Source organism: Corvus hawaiiensis, chromosome 11 (assembly GCF_020740725.1).
Source record: "Corvus hawaiiensis isolate bCorHaw1 chromosome 11, bCorHaw1.pri.cur, whole genome shotgun sequence".
Classification (NCBI taxonomy): Eukaryota; Metazoa; Chordata; class Aves; order Passeriformes; family Corvidae; genus Corvus; species Corvus hawaiiensis.
The window spans coordinates 4484325-4504219 of NC_063223.1; the positions used below are offsets into that span (position 1 = coordinate 4484325).

The 19895-nt window shown below is 47.5% G+C and overlaps 1 long non-coding RNA gene across 7 annotated transcripts in view; it reads left to right on the plus strand.

Annotated features, from left to right (window-relative positions):
- The window catches only part of LOC125331760, a 57801-nt gene that overhangs the window by 8052 nt on the left and 29854 nt on the right, over positions 1-19895 (plus strand). For 4 of the 7 annotated variants that reach the window (XR_007206178.1, XR_007206176.1, XR_007206179.1 and 1 more), the window contains exons 1-3: positions 4654-5461; positions 18928-19052; positions 19190-19386. This is a non-coding gene — a long non-coding RNA (uncharacterized LOC125331760). Of the gene's footprint in view, positions 1-609; positions 845-4653; positions 5462-17501; positions 17598-18927; positions 19053-19189; positions 19387-19895 lie in introns of those variants that run through there. The other 3 variants (XR_007206177.1, XR_007206180.1, XR_007206181.1) reach the window with 3 other exon arrangements.

Genomic DNA, 19895 nt, shown 5'->3' on the forward strand with positions numbered 1-19895 from the left:
TTGTGGCTGTCACTGGGTTTATTAAAAGCAAAAATATTTGATCTCTTGAAGAAAGAAAAGAAATCAGGTCCTGGATTTTAGGTTTTCTTTTCTGCACTTGGTCTTCTTGAAAAGCATCAAAAAGTGAAAAATCTAAGGTGACATCCTACGTTCTTGTGGCCCCTAATAGCTAGTCACTCCACCAATTTTTCTAAGTTTATCTTTAATCTACTATTCCCAAACTAATTAGGGACTGAATGTCTTTGGACTGATTTTCATTTTGTCTTGAGTTATTGTGACATCTTTACTACAAATCCTTTCTCAGTCTAATTAAATTCCTGCAGCATAAATGTCATTATTCATATCATCACCTGTGCTAGCCTGACTTTGCCTCAGTCTCCTGATGACTGTGCCCTGTGGACTAACTCCCTTCCTTCCTTCCTTTTTCATATCTGAAAAGTTTGGCTTGAAGTAAGAACATCTCAAGGCTTAGCACAGACAGGGAATCCATTAATATCTAGGAATCCAAATTGATGGGGTTTCATTAGAAAAATCCAATAGTTGTGCTGTTATATTAGTTTTCAGAAGAATATTTCAAAACTCATTTAAAACTTTTCTTTTTATCATCAGAAATCATTCCTGGGTGTGAAGAATTCTAATAATGTGAGGATTAGAAATAATCTCCGTTTATAGGGCAAATTTTTCCAATCCAATCATTGATGCAGGTGGAAGAGAGAGTCACTCAAAAATGTGTCTGGAACAGCAAAGGGCTGCCAAAAATCAGTGTTCCTGTCTTCAACCCAAGAGGATCCTCTGGACAGGAACCCATCCCAGGAATGGTGGGAGCCCAGCACAGGAGCAGAAGGTGAGTCCTTCTTTCCTTAGCAGGAAAATCTAAAAGAATTACCATGGGAAAAAAACCATTATATGACAATTTCATAATCCATCCATTAGTTATACATTGTCTTGATAACTTTTTGTTAATCATGACTTCAATAATGAACTTTCTTATCTCTAAATCCACCAGTCAGTAATACAGAGATTTTCTGCATGGTGCAGGTGAATTACCTGTTGTGGGAGGTGTATTAGGAGTAAATCAACAGACTGACTCCTGGCCTAAAAAATTGATTAATTTATTAAGGTGAAGTTCAGATCTTTGATCTCGCAAGGTTTTGATGAGCATTAATGCAGCTCCGGACACCCAGAACAATCTATTAATTTAATAGGCAGTGAGAGCTGGAGACTGATTGCCAAAATCACAGCAGGAAAGCTGAATTTTGGGTTGCAGATACAGAGAACTGGGTCAGATTCTGGCACAACTGCAGAGAACTGTGTACAAAAATTGTGCTCTTAAATCCTTGATGAACTAAAAAGGAGAATAAAAAACTATTCAAGAAGGGTGAGGCCCTTGTAATTTTGAGTCAAATAAAATAATCCTAAATTGTTCACAAGCACCCTGGAGTTTAGGCAAGCCTAAGTAAGAATAGGAAGGCCTCCATCAGCCCCTTGGGAAGCCACAGGAGCATCATGGGCTGTGTTGGGATGACACAAATGATGACGGCTCTGCAGGCTTCAAATCCAAGCAGTGCTGCTGCTGTGAAATGCCTCTTCCCACCCTGAATCTGCTGAGACAAACCCCTGCCAACCATCCCATCCCCAAAGGGATGCTCCAGGGGCTGGCTGGGCTGGCCCCAGCCCTGCAGGCAGAGCCTGTGCCTTTGGAGCACCCCGTCACTGATGCCCAGGAGCTCTCCAAAGGCTCCTTCCACTGCCAAATGCCTTTGGAGAACCCTGTGGCAATGCCCAGGAGCTCTCCAGAGGCTCATTCCATGGCCAAGTTAATGCCCTGAAGAAAGTGCACTTCAGTAATTAAATTTCTCTGATGCAAGTGCTACATTCCACATTTTTTCTCTTGTGCTCTTCCTTGTATTTGGACTATCCTTGTAAAAGCCCCCCTTCCACAGCTTCCTTGGTGCTCCCTGAATTTTGTAGGTGAGCCCTGGATGCTGTTGCATCCTCTGCCACCTTGACACCCAGAGGTAGAGGGCTGAGTCGTGCTCTGAGCCTGGCCCTGAGCTGCCAGGGCAGGCAGACGGCCCCAGCACACCCATTCACCCCAGAAATCCTCTGCTCTGCTTTGAAACATGGTGCAGGGGCTTATCTGCTAAATAAAATCTAAATGAGAAATGTTGATACTTAATGAAATATAAGTTTGAGGATTTCACAAAAGAAATCTGCTGTTGCTGCTTTAATTTATTAGGGGAGAATTATGTGCAGATGGTATATACAGAGTTATTTCCTGACTGTACTCCGAAGTAAGTTGATTTGTGGTTTAATGACTTTTATCAAAATGAAATAAGCGTTTGATCTTTGGATTTGATCTGGCTATATCTGCAGCTGCTACACCACTACAGCAATTACTTCCAAACTGGGCTTTTTGCCCAGGCAAATGGAGTTCGTCCTTGTTTCATGTCTCATTGACTGTCCTGATAATACACGCAGTGCTACTGTAGGTTTTTTCTTCCTCTAAATTTGATAGGTGTGAAAGTAAGAGAGTAATTCCCTTTTTATTTTAGTATCAGTGTTGTTTTATTATAATCTGTTCGCTACTCTGGTTAATTTTATCTCGAAGCTGCTCCTAACTAAAATTCAATACAAGAATGTGTAATTTTCTCCACATAATCCTGCTATGCCCCTCCATAGAGGAACAAGAAATTCATTTATGAATTCTAAATCTCAGGCCCCTCGTGGTAATCTTCACATCTGTCCATGTGGTTTAGGGATGAGTTTGTAGTGATATGTTGTGCACCCACGCTGGACTAAATCCACTCCTAATGGATTTCAGTGGAAGGCAATGGAGTTGTACTTGGAATCAATTTACCCCCATGTATCCATCTCTGAAACAGTGGGGTTTTTTGCTGTTTGCTAATTAATTCCTGTCAGATTGAAGCTGTTAAGGTGAGCAATTCTTTTTCCATGACGATACTTCATTATTTACTGTTCATGACAAAATTTGTCCAAGTTCAGCCTCAAAAACTCCTGGTGGGAGATGGTTGTTAAAATTAAGAGTTCTTAGGGCTTGGTGCTGCCAGCTGTGACTTCCTGAGGAGCTCCAGCTGCATTTTGGGCAGGGTGTGGGAGCCAGGAGCTGCTGAGGTGGCTGGCAGCCAGTTCACCTGGGGCACAGCAGCAGGAGGGAGCCGCAGGTTTGTGCTGCATTCCCTGGATCAGGCCACGCTGGATGAAGATGTTCTGGAAGCAGCCTTGGTTTGGAGCCAGCAGGTCTGAAATCTGCCAATTCACAATGGTAAGGAGAAGCAGTCAGAAGGAATTCTAAAACAAGTGAAAGATCTTTGTTCTCCCCCTTTTTACAGTCACTTCGGGATACGGCGCTCCACGCTTTGCGTGGCTGGAAGGTAGATTTTAAATTGTCTCTGGTTTTGGCTGGATATTTCCTAGAGATAAGCAATAAAAATGGCAAGAACTGGGAAGTGACTGGTGGATGAGTTGCCTGGAGATTTGCAGTGCTACCAGAAGCTCTGTGAGAAGGCGGCTCAGCCTTGGAGCCGGGGAAGGTTTTCCTGTGCCAGGGTTGCTGCTGCATCTTTAGCAAATCAAACTACTTGCACAGTACTTGCTCCTTAATCCAGGAAAATTAAACCACCAGCCATAGCTACATTGTCCAGCCATCTGCTCTCCCAGGTGCTCCCATGCCTGATCAGAGATGAGGGGATGTGACCTAGAATCCCACTGCAGAGCTGGGATCATTCCCAGCACAGTCCCAGCCTTCAATCTTCTGCATGACATCAGATGAAGTAAACATCAAGATTTGATGTGAGAGCATATGTCCATTGCATAATTCATTAGAGTTCTTCTCCACAACTATTTTTAATACTTTTCAATCGGAAGTAGAGAGTGAGGATTATTCAGGAAAAGAAAAAGATAAGAAAATAATGGGGGGGGTTGGGGGGGGGCAGTGCTTAGAAACATATCTAGGTACTTCTGGGACTGAGATCTGGCCGTTCAGCTGTGTGTGTTCGGTTTTTAAATAACTATTTCTCTCCTGGACAATTCCACAGTCGCTCATGACAGCCTGGCTGTGGGATGGTGTAAATACAACAGCAGAACAGGAAACCTGCTCCTTTTTCACTCAGCAGTGCTGCTAAAACCGCTGTCAGGCCAGACACCACCTCACAGCCATTTCAGACTCTATCACTCCATCACCTTGAATGTGGTTATTCCCGATTTCCAAACACAAAACACATCCAAAACCATTTCCCCTCTGTTTTGCAAAGCACCCACTGAGTGTTGGTGGGACACAGCGAGCAGAGCTGGTGGTTTCCCTGCTCAGGTTGTGCAAAATGCCTCATAACTGCAAATCATCACAGCTGTCACAGCTTCTTCTCGTGTGTCAGCAGGCTGTGAGCTGCATCCAGGTTGTGTGAACACCTGGGATGTTCCTGGCTTCTCAAAATAAGGCAGCATCTGCGCCCTTTGCTGAGCCTTATTTCACCCCACATATGCAGGATGAGCAGGTTTGCTGTAAGAAGGTGAGGACAAAAATCCTAACAAAACCCCAAGCCCCACGTTGTACAGCGTGAGTCACAGACAAGAAATGGAAGGAGGAGTTATTTTGAGGCTTTTCCATCTTCCTTATTGCTAGGAGACAGTTCCCGGGCACACAGAGCTCGTCAGCTCCCACAGCTGCCGCGTTGGTGCCGCGGCGTCCAGGGCGATTCACGGAGCAGCTTTGAGTGAGACAAGGAGGAGGAAATTGGGATGGGAGCTTCTTTTCTTTTTCCAGCCTTTCTGAGACAAGTGCAGAGTGCAGTGGAGGCAGCTGCAGGTGCCAAGGGGAGCATCGTGCCTGAAACGTCATCTCGGGCTGACCTCGGTCACTCAGCTTTCATGGGCTGCTCTCTGCACAGAGTGGGGTGATGATGGAGTGACACCACATTTGGGCCAAATCTGTAGTGCTTGGGAAGGTGCACAAATGCACCATTGCCAGCCAAGTCTGAGCTTGTCCCTGATGATCAGTCCGTGCTCACCATCACCTGCCAGCTCCCGAGTCCCACAAGGGCAGCCCTCAGGCAGCACATGAACAGCACCAGCCTCACCACCTGTGACCTCAGTGTTTAAAATTCTCAGTTCTGAGTAAAAGTTATTCACTGGACCCTCGGTTTTCATAAGGCACCTGAAGGAAGAGCTGATTGAGGCTGGGGTTGTAAACGGACAGATCTCCTGGGGTTGTGTCATGGGTGGGCAGAGCCTGGATAAAACCAAAGCTGTCATGAGAACATGGGAATGTGTCATCCAGAAGGGAGTTGCTGAGACAACTGTGGAAGATCTCACACTGTATTTTTCACACTAATGCCAGATGGCCAGGAATGGGATCCCCCACGTTCTCCTCCCAGTCTGAGAAGACAAGAAAATAAACAAGGGAAATGTCTGTGCTGATGGCATCTGTTGGCTCCCTCATAAGGTGAGTCACTGCTTTTGATTGCTGAAATAATTAGAATTTCTTTCTAATTGGATTCCATGTTAACCCTTCTTGCACCACAGATCCCAATTGTCCTTTTAGGTCCTGGCAGGGAGTTAGAACTGCAGGATCTTTAAGGTCTCTCCCAACCTGAACCATGCTGGGATTCTGTGATTTTAGGGAAAATGAGACTTGGCAGCAATTCCAGGCAAGGGAATTTTATACCAGTTGGGCTGCTGGTGTGGAACCCCATCCCTCTGCTGCTCCCATCATCTACAGGAGCATCCTGGGGGTCATCAAGACTCAGTTTCCTTCCAGCTACAGGACAAGAATGCCAGGAATTATAGGAGAGGAAACACAGGGCAGAAATCCGTGGAAATATTTGGGCGTGGGGTGCTCTGCAGCAGGTTTTGTTCCGGAGGTGCTTGACACATACAGCCCACGCTCCCTGTGATCCCTGCACTCCTGCCACACATATGTGCACATACATGTATTTTGAAACTCTTCTGTGCAGTATTTCCAACCTGGCTGGTGCACCGAAGCCATTTTTTTCCTTAGCAAATAAGAGAAATAGCTGGGTAAGTATAAGTGTGTTTCTTAACAGCCTTGTTTGTGACAAAATTGCCAAGTAAATCTTCACACGACATCGGGCTGTGAGTATTCGAGTCACATTTGGACAGCAGCGCCCACTGCACGCAGCTTTCATTACAATATTTCTCTCAAGCCCAGCCTGTCTCTCATGTTTTTTCTGAACATTGTTTAAAGAACTGATGAAAGGGCTGAAAACTTTTCAAACTTTCCTTTTCTTGGGTCTCTTCAGCTCAGCCTTTCATCACTCAGTCTAAATAAACAGGGGAGGACTCTTCTGAACTGCAGTGGGAGCGAGGAGGAGAAGGAGAAATTAATGATATCACCAAACTGAAACTCTTTCAAGTTCCCTTTAATTGCAGAGGGCACGGGGAGCTCATTCAGTTTTAATTCCCTGATCTCTTGCTGTCCCCAAGGGACCAATCTGCCTCTCCTCCCACAGCACACACGATTTTCCCCGGAGCGGGTGCCTGGCTCCTTGCTCAGGGCTCCTCTGCTGTGCAGAGCCCTTCCCAGTGGGATTTTGGCAGTGGAACAGCAGTCACAGCTGCCCTCTGTGGTGGCCACGCTGCCTTTGGGCACACACAGGGCTGATCCTGCTCCTTCAGGCACCTGGTGCCCATTTGGTGCCTCCCCTGCCCGTCTGTGAGCTGGGGATCACAGAATGCCACGATGATTTGGGTTGGAAGGACCTTAAAGCCCATCCAATCCCACCCTCCTGCCATGGCAGGGACACCTCCCACTGTCCCAGGCTGCTCCAAGCCCCAATGTCCAGCCTGGCCTTGGGCACTGCCAGGGATCCGGGGGCAGCCACAGCTGCTCTGGGCAAGTGAGTGTCACATATCCAAACACTCCAAGGTTAAAAGAGAAAACAATAAAACCCCCAAGAATGTCCAAAAATTGCTGCTGTCCACCAAGGAGCTTCAGCTGAAGACACCAGGCATTCCCTGGCTGTCTTTGTCTCATGGGAAATATCAGTGCAAGGGGCTGAAAACTGCTCAAAGAGCCATTCCCACCGTGGAAAAGCCTGAGGATTATCATCACAACAGGTCCCTGGGCAGAAACATGAAGCATAAAGCTTTAAATTCAAGTCACACTGATAAGAATAACAAATAAAGAGACCAAATTCCCTTAAAAAATGGGATTACAGAGGCCGTGGGGAAGAAATATTTTAAAGGAAGTTAAAGAGAAGTTAATCTGCTTTTATGTAATTTGTTTTCCTATTCTTCCCAAACTGGCTTGCTTTGGAGACAGCTGCTTTCAAGGTTTACAGCTGTGCATATGGTTGGGAGGGCTGGAATTGGCAGCCCTGGGCCTGACAGAATAATGTCTTGCTGGAAAAATGGCTGGGTAGATAATTTACAGATGATACGACCACATCAAACCCAGTGAAACACAACCCATTCATTTTTACAGCCTCCAGATTGCTGCCTGTTGTGATCCGTCCCTCCCGATGGCTCCCCTGTCATGCAGCCCTTCTCCTCCCCTCCCACTGCTCCCACGGGGCAGGATCCCATGGAAATCCTCATTCCTGCAAGGTTGGACACGGATGGGAGCCACAGCACCAGCAGGGCTCTGCACATCCGAGCGTGCTGGGTGCCCAGGGTCTGTCACACATCACCCGTTCCTCTCCCAGCCTTCTGGGCTCCCAGCCCTGAGGGATTTCCTGGGATCTGGGCAGCCCAGCAGCTCTCAGACATCCAGCTTTCCAAGCTGTCCTTGCTCCAAAAGGAGCCAAACAGCCCTTGGTTCCCAGATTTCCCAATTGTCTGGGTTGGAACCCAAACTGCCTAAGGTGAAGGCAAGCACAAAACCAGTGATAAAACAGAGCTTGGGAACACCAACAGTGTTTAACCTTCTGCAGATACTCCTGCAGATATTCCCTGTTGGAAACTGGTCTGGAAAAAGTTGCCTTTCAGAAAACAAGTGCTTTTCTGAATGCACTGTGATTTTAAATCTGGGCAGAACTTCTTTGTGCTGTTTTTCTCCCTCCATTTTTCTCAATGGGGGAAATGACAGTAAAAAGGGAGAGTGGGAACCATGGAATGCAGACATGGAATCTAGAAAAATCTGGCTTTTTCTAAAACTGGAAATATTTCACCTTCAAGTAAATGGCTTTCTATACAAATATCCACTTACTGTGAACATACCAGTTGTTATTTTCTCCTTGGAAAAAAACCAAAAGGGTTTTGTTAAGCCTTCTGTTCTTCCCCCAGAAAGCAGAAATGTGGCAAAGCCCAAGGACGCTGAGGTGATTCATGGTGTGGCTCATGGGGATCTCTGTTCATTCCTGGGATCACAGAGGAGGCTTCCTTGAAAATGCTCCTGTTGCCCTTGAGGTGGGCTGTAAAATCCATCCTGCTCCTGTGTGCTGAGAATTGTCTCTGTTGGAGGAACAAATGCCGGCCCCGGCCTGAGGCTCACTCGTGTTCTGCCCTGGGGCTGAGGGTTTGCAGGGCTCAGCTCTCCCCAGCCCCTCCTGGCTTTACCCCTGTGTCTGCTCCCTCTCATGCAGGGAATTCAGCAGGAGCTGCTTTGATGGGATATGTTCTCCCAGGTTGGAGAGGGTCCCAGCTCGGGTTGATCTCTCCAGCTGCAGAGTCCCAGACTGGGCTGGCAGATGAGGAGATGGCTCCAGGGTTGCAGTGAGTGTAAAAACTGCCGTGTCACTTCCCAGCCACGGCGTCAGGGCTTTCCTGGAGTGTAAACCAGAGCTTTGGGAGTGCTGCTGAGGGATGCTCAAGCTAACCAGGCTCTGCCCTGCTGCTGGAGCTCCCCCTGAACATGAGCTATGTTGTCAGGACAGGGTGTGAAGCATCTACAGCTCTTGGCTCGTGCACAGCGTGGGATTACTCTGAGTTTACACCAGACTCTCTCTTTGTAGCTGGAAGTGAATGATTTGCTCCTCGGTGGTGCAGAAAGGTCTGCATGCTCCTGCACTGTGGGACAGCTTGGGCTTCTCCATGGGATGGAAGCTGCCTGCTTTATCCCTGCTCGACAGACACAGAGCACCTTCAAGGTGGCCCAGAGGATGTGGGATTAGGGAAATCTCCAACTGTTGTAAGAAAAATATTCATCCCTTTTTCTTTTTTGTTGTTCTCACTTGCAGCACCACTAGCTGCAGCTGGACCAGGAGTGGGGTTTGGAGGGAGACAAGGCCAGGCTGCTCTGCCCCAACAAGGGCAAATTTCAGATTTTGGTTACTCTGTCCTGGTACGAGTTCGTTGTACAAGGGTGGAATGAATATTCAGAAATGTGGAAACACTGTTGTTACACTGAGGTACCTCCAGCCCCACCAGCTGCCTGAGGAGTGCAGGAAAGCATTGCCCAGATGTGGGCAGCTGTGTGGGCATGGAAACAGAAGGAAATTGCAGCCATGGATTACTGCGGACAGGTTATTTCTGTGTAGACAGGGGCAGTGCTGGGTGTAGACTTGAACCAAGTTTTGCACCACTCTGAACTCAGTGGGATGAAACTATTTTATAGCAGAGACTGAAAATTTGGGTGGGAAAAGGTGTAGTTGAAGTCCCTAGAGCCTGGTGTCCATTCCCTGTGTCACTGATGTGTCGGGCCATGGTTTTGAGTTCCACTTCCTCTGCTTTCTCTGTTTAAACCACTGGGAACAAGGATTAGTGTTTGAGATTTTAATATTCAAGGATAGATTAAGACAACAGCAGCCTGATGTAAGATGACCATTAAATACCAAATGCTATCAAAATCTCCAGCAGCATCAAATCAAGTCCTAAATCCTAAAAGCTTTATATTTTCTCCCCAATAATTACACCAGAGTATCACCTTTGGAGCTGTGTTGTTCTTTGTTCAGCAATAAATGAGCAATTCCTGGGTACATCAGCTGGAGAAATCCCAGCTGGGGTAGTCCTGGCCCTCCCTTGGGCACGCCCTGAGTGAAAGGCAGATTCTCGTGGCTGAATTACAGAGCCACTAAACAAAATGGAAATGTTGATGTTCATTATTGATTTTATCCTTTGCTGCTCTGGAATGGTGCTAGTGGGAGCTGTTGTAATCAGATTACCTTAAAACTTACTTACAGAATGAAGTGCTTAATTTATCCCCTCTTTTTCCTTTCCCAAAGCGATACAACATGAAGGGATCAGCTGTGCTTCTTGTAGAAGCAGCCCTTCTCTTTCTGGTTTTCTCACTGTGTTTGTGTAATTCACTTTTTATCACTCTGAAAATCTTTTTTAAAAACATTTTGCATTTGTTATATCTCCTCGAGTAATCACTCATATTGGTTATGGAACAGAATAGACTGTGATTGTTGAAGATATAACTGCAAAATGTTTCCAATTTCTGGGAATATCTATTGAAAACTACACTTACTAAACATCCATCTCCAGCTCCCTGTGCTGTCAGGTCACAGCTCCATGCCTCTGCAGCCTGGATGTCTTTGGGATTCAAGTCAGCCAGGCTGATTCCAGTTTAACTGAGGATCTGGGAAGTGCTGCGTTTTGAATGATATATCCTCTCATAATCTGGGAGGTTAAATGGTTTTTCTGATTTGATTCTTTACTGCCTTCCCCATTTCACATCAGAAGAAATCGGCTGTGAAATGACAGCAAATGCAAGTGGCACATTTGTGGGCCCGCCCTTGGCTCGCCGAGCGACTGCAGGGAGCACAGGGAAGGAGGAATTGGGCTTTAATTGCCCCTCATTAGTTATATGCCATGGGCAATATGAGAGGCAGTTTCAGTGGGCAAAGTGTCTGAGAAATCCAGCCCCTGTTATCCCAAGCTGGTTGTGGAGCTGGAAGTGGCTCTGGCTCAAGGCACCACAGTGCCAAGTTCCTGCCACGTCCATGGCCGAGCAGCTCAGCTTGGGAAAATGGACCCTGCAAGCTGTGCCCCTTGGCTGGGCTCAGGGAGGCTGGATGAGCATGATCAGAGAATCCCAGAATGGTTTGAGTTTGGAGGGACCCTAAAGCCCATCCAATCCCACCCTCCTGCCATGGGCAGGGACACCTCCCACTGTCCCAGGCTGCTCCAAGCCCCAATGTCCAGCCTGGCCTTGGGCACTGCCAGGGATCCAGGGGCAGCCCCAGCTGCTCTGGGCACCCTGTGCCAGGGCCTGCCCACCCTCCCAGGGAAGGATTCCTTCCCAGTATCCCATCTAACCCTGCCCTCTGGCAGTGGGAAGCCATTTCCCCTTGTCCTGGCACTGCAGGTTCTTGTCCCCAGTCCCTCTCCAGCTCTCCTGGACCCCCTTTAGGCCCTGGAAGGAGCTCTAAGGTCTCTCTGGAGCCTTCTCCAGGCTGAACCACCTTGTTCTTGCCATGTTCTGTGCTCACATTCCTGTGGAATCTGGCTCTCCGTCCTCTTAAGCCCCTGGTGGGTACCTGATCCTGAGGGAAACACTCAGACCAGGCCATCTCCTTGGAAAAACATGGAATCATGGAATTGTTTAGGTTGGAAAAGATCTTTAAGATCATTGAGTGCAACCACAAACGAGCACTGGTACAACTGTGCTGCCATCCAGGGATGATCCGACTGTGGCCCTGCCGGGATCCGCTCCAAGGGCTGCTCAGCAGGGGAACCTGCCTTCCAAAGGAACAAGGCTTTCAACCTGTGGATTTATCACATTTAACCCTCTCCTTGCTCTGTCCTGCCTGCATGCCCTGCCATTCCTTGGCAGCGAGCAGCTCTGATCCCAGCTCTTGCCATCATTCCTGCCCCTGGCCACCACTTTGGAAGGAGGATGGAGGTTTTTGTGGCTTAGCAGATGGCAGCAAATCTTGATACCTGCATTTCATAGCCTGGCTTGTGGGGTTAGAGTGATGTATTTACTCCAGCACCTAAACTCAATGAATTACATCCAGCCCTGCAAATGGTCATAAATATGATAGTCTGTGTGAGCTGAGGTAATTGCCTGCTTTATATATGTGTTTATCTTCCCTGCATTGCATACACAATGTGCATCATGTCAGGGAGATGACAAAGAGCAGCCATAATGCTCCTCAACTGCATATTTCTCCTTAGTTTATGGCTGAGGCTCGGAGTTATCTTATGCAGAGTTGGCTGCAGTGGTTTAATATAAATTAACATACTTAGAAAATGTCAAGGAGCATTAATTGACAATTTCAGAGGCCTACCTTGCTAAATACCAGTTCAGTTCTGAAGCCTGTCTCTGCAAGCTTATTATATGGAAAATAATGCTTATTCATGGATGGCTTATGTAACTTGGCATAAATTATGTGGCAGCGAGTGCTGCCTGTCACAGATGGTCTTTCTATAAAACCAGGTGCCAAAAATAAAGTTTCAAGCCCCACGAGGGAACTTCTGGGCTGGGTACTCATCACTTTGGAAAACCAAGGCACATCATCCTGTGTGGAAATACCGACTTACTAACCTAATTCTGGACCCACTTTTGGCAGAGAATTGGCCTATATAAAAATATTTCACATCAGCACCTTCTCCTGCACCTCGAACGAGGGGATCTATGGCAGGAGCCTGGTGTGTCCCCAGCCCAGCACTCCCCTACCACTTCTCACCTGGCAAACGGAGATGACCCTGAACATTCCTGTTGATAAAAGGTGAAACAAGCCGAGGTTTTTATCTGAACAATTAGCACAGTGGTGGTGGTTGCTTTGCCTGTCTCCCAGCCTGAGCTGTGTCACAGCTGGGAGCAGCTGGCTGGTGTGGAGGTGCTCAGCTGAATGCTAATTGTTGATTAATATAGCCCTGGGTTATAAAAGCCCAGTTTCTCTCTGTAGTGTTTTTCCCCTTGTACCAGGAAGGTGCTGCTGTCTCTCCAGGGTTTCCTGCTCCTCATTGCAGCTGGGAGCATGGCCAGCTCCACAGCTCCTGGGAACTTCCCTGCCTCCCTAAACAAAGTTAAGCAAGGCTGAAAGATGAGATTTGAAGGCATTTATTGATTTTGATTTAATATTCTGTTATTTCTTTCCCATCAATCCACTGTTTTCTTTATGCAGTGCATATGTGGTGCTGCAAGGATATTCCCAGAATATGATGCACATAACATTATCTCATATGTGAGCACATGGCTATCAAATGAAAGCTGGCCTGTAAATCACTGAAAATCAGGAATGGAAACACCATCCAGGCAGCTGCACTCTGAGCCATCTCTGCTCTGCTCCCAAGCTGGAGTGGGGAGGGCAGCCCTTCCTGAGCACGGAGGGCTGGGTTTCCTTGGCATCAGTGGATGCTGCAGTGTTTGGGGCCCCAGAGCTCTGCAGTGATGGGTTTCTATGGCAACTGGCTGGTAAAGCCAGGGGTGGGGGGGATCTACCCTGTGCCCCCAGCTTTTACCTAGTTGGGTTTTTTAGTTTTCCAAATAGACCCTTCTTTCATGATTTCCCACTTATTTTTTGCATTGCTGCTGTTGAAATAGTTTCTGTAAGTCCCTAAGTCCTCCCAGGAGATCAGGGCAAAACTGAGCCTAGAAATGCTCTCCTGGACTGACAGCAAGTGCTTATTGCTCTGACCCCCCCTGCCCTCCTCTTCCTGCCTGCTTTTCCATCCCCTGCTCCTCCCATCCCTGTGGGGATACAACCTCTCTCTTCCAATCCCGGGCTGGTTTGGGTTTGGCTCATCCCTGCCACAGGCAGGGACACCTCCCACTGTCCCTCCTCCCACTATCCCAGGCTGCTCCAAGCCCTGTCCAGCCTGGCCTTGGACACTGCCAGGGATGGAGCTTCCACCATTTCCCTGGACAGCCCATTCCAATGCCTGACCACCCCTGTGGTGATCTCCCATGTCAACCTAACAGGGTCCATTTCTAAATACAATCCCAGGGATCATTTAGTCTTAAACCTAAAAAAATATATATATAAAAAATTGCTTTAACCCATCTGTAAAGTGACTGCTTCAAATGAAATGCTGTGATAAACCCAGAGGAAGTGTGATTGAGAAGAGGTGAGAGGAGCTTGCCCTGGGAACAGGGCGATAAAGAATTCCCTGCCATGGTGGTGCCATTGTTCCTCTGTGTCACCCCAAACGTCCCCACTGGCACTGGGGCAGTTGCTGCTGTTCTTGTGAACCTTTCAAATGTGTCTCTCCCCTTCTGTGTGAGACCCTCCTCCAAGATCTTACCCGTGGCAATGACAGAATTCAGCTCAGCTCTCAGGAACTGAGGAAAACTGTCCTGACCTTTGTTCCCAGGGATGCTGCTCAGGGAAGGTGTCTCTGCTGGAGTCACCCTGGACGTTGCAGAGAGCACAGCCTGTCCCTGGTGGGCTGCTTGACCATGAAATTGTCCATGAAATGGGAATCTATTGTTTATCATGCTAATTAGTAACCCCAAAAGTTTATTTAAAGGTCACTGGAAAGCCATGAGAAATATCTTAGATGTGAAAGGAAGAAAAGTCAAGAAGCCATAGGGGGTTTGGGTTATTCAGTAGAATGTTATTGCTAATGTTTAAGATACTTTCTGAGATGTGCATTAAATTAATAAGGGAGATGAAGGAATACTTTAATATAACTTAGTGTGGAAGTAGCTCTCAGAATTTATTTTATTCATAGATTTTTGCATCAAAGGTCCTATAATGATTAATTTTCAAACTTGCAGGTTTAAACAGCAAAATAAGAAATAATAGCTCCAAAGCTGCTTTGAAATACTTAATAAAATGGTGTTCTTTAAAGCACTAAATGGCTGCCTAATGCCACTAGCACTTCAAAGAACAGTTTTCTTTGCAATATTTCTATTCAGTTTTCTGCACTCTGCAAAGCTGACTCACTGTACAGGGCATGGAAATATTTTCAAATGGGCAAAATCAAAGTATTGTTATATTCCAACAAAAGCCTGGGCTGAGAAACTGCACTGAGTGCTTGGTAGGGCAGGAGTTAATTTGATGGTGCAGAAGGTTCCTCGGCCTTCCAGATTCCAGGAGAAACTCAAAATATAATCAGTAGGAAAGGGATGTTGTTATTCTGAGGGATATTTGATGTGGGGCTGCTGCAGAAGCACAGAGGGACAGAAACAGCCCCAAATCCAAATGGTTTTTGTAGGAAAATTCATGTCTTTCCATGGACAAAAAGCATCTTCATGTCAAACCTAAGGGGTGTTAAAGCAGAGGTTCCAACCCGGAGAGTGCCCAAGTTTCCCCTTAATGGTCTTGGAGGGAGAAAAGTTCCTCCTGAGATGCTCCAGAGGGAAGAGAGAAATTCCTCCTTAAATACTCTAAAGTAAGAGCAGGATTTGGCCCCTTCCAGCTCCTGGGGAGGCAGAGGGCAGCTGGGACCCAGGGCTGAGTCCTGTTACAGGAGGGCTCCTAATTGTAAATTCAGGCATGCAGAGATTAATTGCCAGCAGGTGTCAAAGATAAATTTCTCTCTGATCTGGGCAGGGGGTAACTCTGAGCATTTCCCTGTATTGTTCTGTTCTTACCATTGTTCAGGAGGACAGCAAATGAAAATCTACGTGAGGAAATGGGATAAACAATTTTGCTGCTGTCAGAAAAGGAGAAAGTGCAGTGCAAGGCTTCAAAGGGGAGAAATTGTTAATTAGGAAATTACTGCTTGAAAAAAAATATAATTGGGGAGGTCAGAGAGTTGTGAAAAGCCAGCCTGTAGTTTCATGACCTGCCCTGAGCCAAGGGTTACACACAACCTGCCCCAGCAATTTACTTGGGTTCCTTCCTCCTTGTGTTGTGGGAAAATGAGTGAATTTAGCAATTAGTGGAGCTGCTGATTGACTCCTGGCCATCCCCAGCTCCCCACCCCCTGCCTTGGGGTGCCCTTGTCTCTCCAGCCCTGGGCACAGGGCTCAGCCTGGGAGGTCCTGCCACCACCTCTGCTCCTCAGGAGGAGCTGCAGAGGCTGACCAAGCCCTTTAATGAGGGGGCTGGTCCCTGTGGAGAGCAAATGGGGCAAAAGGAGAAGGGGGGCCTTCAGGAGGTGATGCCCTGCAGCCCTCAAGGCCCAGACTGTCTGTTTCTGTTGTCTTTGCAGGTGGCAGGGTATGAACCTGAGTGAAGGACCTTGCTGTCCATGGAGTGTCCTGGGAGCATCCATGAAGGGAATTTCTGCTGAGGAGCAGCACTCTGCACATCCAGGCTTTTGTCTGCTCTCCATCCACACAAACCAACCCTGAGAAGGTCACTGCTGAGTAGTAGTCACATACTCCCAGGTATGGAGCTGGAGATCAGGGAAAGGCTCTTCCCCCAGAGGGTGCTGGGCACTGCCCAGGCTCCCCAGGGAATGGGCACGGCCCCGAGGCTGCCAGAGCTCCAGGAGCGTTGGGACAGCGCTGCCAGGGATGCCCAGGGTGGGAGTGTTGGGGTGTCTGGGCAGGAGTTGGACTGGATGATCCTGTGGGTTCCTTCCAGCTCAGGATATTCTGTGACTCCGTGAAGGAACTCACCAGACCAGTCTGATACTGGTTTGGAGTATTAAACCCAGCATCACAACAGGAACAGCCAAGTTAGAAAGGAATGGTTTAAATTCATGGAATGGTTTGGGTTGGAAGGGACCTTAAAGATCATCTTGTTCCAGCCCCCTGCCATTGCTCTTGCAGATCCTTAGGACACACACAAAATGCATCATTTCAATCATCACTGCCACATGTGACAGAAAAGTCATGGCACCCCCGTAATGAAGCAAAGCAGCACATGAAATAATTAACTGCAGTCAGACATAATTAATTATATGGTAAGTGCCACAGCTGGGGCTGTTCCAGTGGCTTCTGTCTGGGGGTGTCTGAGGCAATGACGATGCCCCGAGATGTGGTTTGGTACATAAGTCACAAACCAACGTGGCTTTAGGATCTTTGCCATCACCCTCAGCAGGAGCTGAGGCACAACTGTTACTTGGGATCCTCTCTGCAGTATTTACATGGACAAAAATGGCCAGTGGGCCTTTGGGGTTTATTTAGAAAAGGAGAAAAGTGTTGCTGGAGCCTCGCGTGCCTCTGCGAGCAGAAGGCTCCCGGCCCACACACCCCGTAAAAAAGCCAACGCTTGGGTTTAAATTAGCACCCAGCTCTATGCCAAAGCAAACAGGAGAAGCAAAGCAGGCATGTGAGTTTGTGGTGCCTGAGCTCCCCACAGGCCCTGCGGTGGCAGCAGCAGCAGGGAAGGACGTTCATCCCGAGCAGGGGACACGCATGTCTCGTGCGGCTGCTGAGCTGAGTCCTGAATGCCCGGCCCAGAAACGAGAGATCCCGCTGCTTTCTGCACTCCTCCTGGCACAGCTGGGCCAAGCATCCTTGATGGATTTACAAAACAGAAACAATGCTGAAAGGCCACTTCATGGCGTTCTCCAGTTCCCCTTCTTCCTGTAAATATCCCTGTCAGCTTAGGAAAAGTCATTAGTAATGAGGCCGTTGAGTCCCAAGATATGAACAGTTTTTAATTCCTTTGCCTGTGCTAAACCAATTTCTTAAGGATATTATGGAAGCCTTTGCATTTGGCTTTCAACCCTAAATTAATCAAGGAAAAATTACAGATAGATGCAATGAGGGTTTTCTTTACTTCTCTAGAAGAAGGGTGCTCGGAGGAGCCACTCTCGTGAACAAGTGTGATGAGCAAGTCCTTTGCTCAGTCTCTGAATCCATTTTGGACCATGCTGGCGAAATAAAAGTAAGTGGGATTAAGTGTAGAGGAAGCTGTAATGGCCATTTTGGATTTTGACAGCTGTCCCTGACATCCTAATGGACAAGGGGTAAGGGCTTTAAACTGCCTGAGGGCAGGGTTAGATGGGATATTGGGAAGGAATCCTTCCCTGGGAGGGTGGGGAGGCCCTGGAGCAGGGTGCCAGACTGGAAGTGTCCAAGTCCAGGTGGGACAGGACTTGGAGCAACCTGGGATAGGGGAAGGCGTCCCTGCCCATGGCAGGGGGTGGAACAAAATGAGCTCTAAGGTCCTTTCCAACCCAAACCATTCTGGGATTTTTATGATCACGCTTGTCTGTCCTCCCTGAGCCCAACCAGGAAATTCCTGTAGTTCAAAGCTTGTAGAGTTCATTTTCCCTAGCAGAAGAGGCAGCTTCCCATCTGGATAGGTTTCTTTTCCTCTCTTGCTGCAAAAGGAACATGCACTCAAGCAGAATTTGAAGTCACTGGCAGAAAATAAGGCAGAGAGAGCACGAGGGAAACCAGAGGGGCTGTGCAGGTGTGAGAAATCGATGGAATAGTAATGAGGGAGTTTGAGAAAAGACAGGGAATATGTAACACTGAAGAGTAAAAGATAAGCCAAGCAAAACGTATGCTGCCAGTATCCCAGCAACAATAAATTCTGTGTGTGATAGGGCTGGATGAGAGAGCCAGGGACTGACAGGTCTCTAATCTCCTACCAAAAACCCTGGTCACTGGTCCCAGTGGCAGCTGGAAGGTGTGAAACACACACAGGTGTGGGGCTTTGTGCAGCAGCTGCTCCAAGAACATAATTCCCAGGATGGGAAGTGACACCCAGAGCCAGGATTGGCATCAGAACTGAGAATCAACTTCACTTCCAGCTCAGGTGGAAGTGCTGACACTGCTGATGGGCAATTCTGGGGTTATGTTTTCTGCCCAGAGGTGATGTTGGCCTCAGCCTACCTGCTCCCAAGGAAAAGGAATGGCTGGTTGCTACAGGGATCAGTTTGTCAATGTAACAGGGCCTCTGCGGACTCAAATAAATGAGAATTTCCTGTGGGCAAGCATCTGAGTGGCAGTAAATGGTATCAAAGAGAAGATCTGCACATTTTTTTTGAGGAAGAGGAGACAGGAGGCTCAAGCAGGTGGACTTAGGCAAGCTGCCAGTGCCAGGAAAGAAAGTGATGAATAGGTGTCTTGGAACAGCCTGAATGGAGGAATAATAACCACCAACAGCAGAAGACATTGAATGAGATGGATTCTCACATCTAGGAGCTTCCTGTGTTTATTATTGATGGCACCACAGGTTTTACTTCTTTGCTTTTTGTACTTCTCAGGACAGTCTGGTGAGGAGTTCAACATGCCAAGGCAGGTGATGGAAGGATTCTGGAAGGAAAGTGAAAAATGACATAAATGAGCTGCAACAACAGCCCTGCCCTGGCAAGGAGTACAAGGAATGGAGGTAATCCTAAATGACAAAGGCTTTGTTTCCCTAGTTATCACTAAAACGTCGTGGGAAGAGTCTCAGGACAGGGCAAGTCTCTGTTTCCACAGGATTTCTGGTTAACTGACCCCTATTTTCCTCCTCTAATATCCTAGACCTGGTTTAAAGGTAACTGAACACCAAGGAGTTTGGATTAGCATATAAAAAATTCACTGCTCCCCTCTTCAAACTCTTCACTCTCTTCAAACTCCTGCACATCTTTTAAATTGGGAAATTCTGTCCTGTCTCGTCTGGTGAGGGATGCTGAAGTGGGGGCAGTGGGATCTCACATGGAGAGGAAGGCGATGTGCTGGTGAGTAATGGGGAATTTTTCAGGAAATGAATAATTTTGGGACTTTCTAAAGGTCACTTTAAGTTCCCATGAACTTTTACAGTTGGTTATATAAAATGAGAACAGAGAACTCTTAGTCTAGATAACTGTCAGTCGAGTGAGATAACCTGAGAAAGGCTCTGGCAGGTCAAGCCACTTCAGTGAGAGTTTTTGGGAAGAGACCAGTCAGCAGAGCTGCCTCCCCTGATGGGTGTCTGAAATGGAAATTCCAGCTCTCCCTCTTGCAGCAGATTTAAGTGGAAGTTCACTGCCCTGGTGGGCACCAGGATTTTATAACTGACCTCTGAGGAGTACCTGAGCCAACCTTTTGTCACCACTTCTATAAATTAAAGCCCAGGCAGAGACTCGTCAGCTGGAGTGGCTGAAGGCGGAGATGGAAAAGACAAACTGACACGTGCCCCTGTTTTTCCAGGATCTCCTACAGGGCAGCTCTGGATGATTTTGAAGTGGTTCAGGGGCCTGGTGGGGGG